Below are 842 nucleotides of genomic sequence, written 5' to 3' on the forward strand. Positions count from 1 at the left end.
GCCCAAGGAGGTGAGGCTGTCCCTGCATCCCTGCGCGGGTCTAAGGGGCATTGCAGTTCCCGCAGCGCTCTAGGCTCTACTTTCTCACGTGGGAGATCTGCGCCTCCAGGCTGGTGTGCTTTTAAATTATCTTAATTTTACAACCAAGTTTCTGCATGTGAGTGCAGGACACAACTGCCAAACTGTAGAGCTCCCCTTCTCCACAGAGGAGAGGCTGCAAGACCCCACGTGGGTTCCTGAGCCGGCACAGCACCAACCCTATCTGTACTATGTGACCAGGTGTTTTTCTGTAATACATATTTCTATATAACCTTAATCATATATGTGCATATGATAAAGATGATTTATGTCTTAACAACAATAAAAAATCAACAGCAATAACTAATAAAATAGAAAAATTAACCATATGGTGTCATAAAAGTTAGGTGAGCTATGATCTCCCTCCCTCCCTCTCTCACTGTCCCTCTCTCTCCTTCTCTTTCTCTCTCCAAACTGTGGGTGAATGGAACACGATGGAGGAGGAAGAAACAACCCGAGGCCGTTCAGCCACCTGATCTTTGACAAAGGGGCCAAAAACCTGTGCTGGGGGAGAGTTAGCCTCCTTAGCAGAGAGTGCTGGGACAAATCAAAGATCTTAATGTTAGAACAGAAACACTTCATCTGCTGGAAGATAAAATGGGAAAAACTTTAAGATGCAGGCACAGGCAAGGATATTTTAAACAGAACCCAACTGCACAAGAGATAAGACCCAAAATCAACACATAGGATCACATCCAGTTAGAAATCTGCACAGCAAAGGAAGCAACCAACACAGGAAGAGACAGCCTACAGAATGGGGAAAT

This window comes from Chinchilla lanigera, unplaced genomic scaffold (genome assembly GCF_000276665.1).
Source record: "Chinchilla lanigera isolate Chin_1 unplaced genomic scaffold, ChiLan1.0 scaffold00182, whole genome shotgun sequence".
Taxonomy (NCBI): domain Eukaryota; kingdom Metazoa; phylum Chordata; class Mammalia; order Rodentia; family Chinchillidae; genus Chinchilla; species Chinchilla lanigera.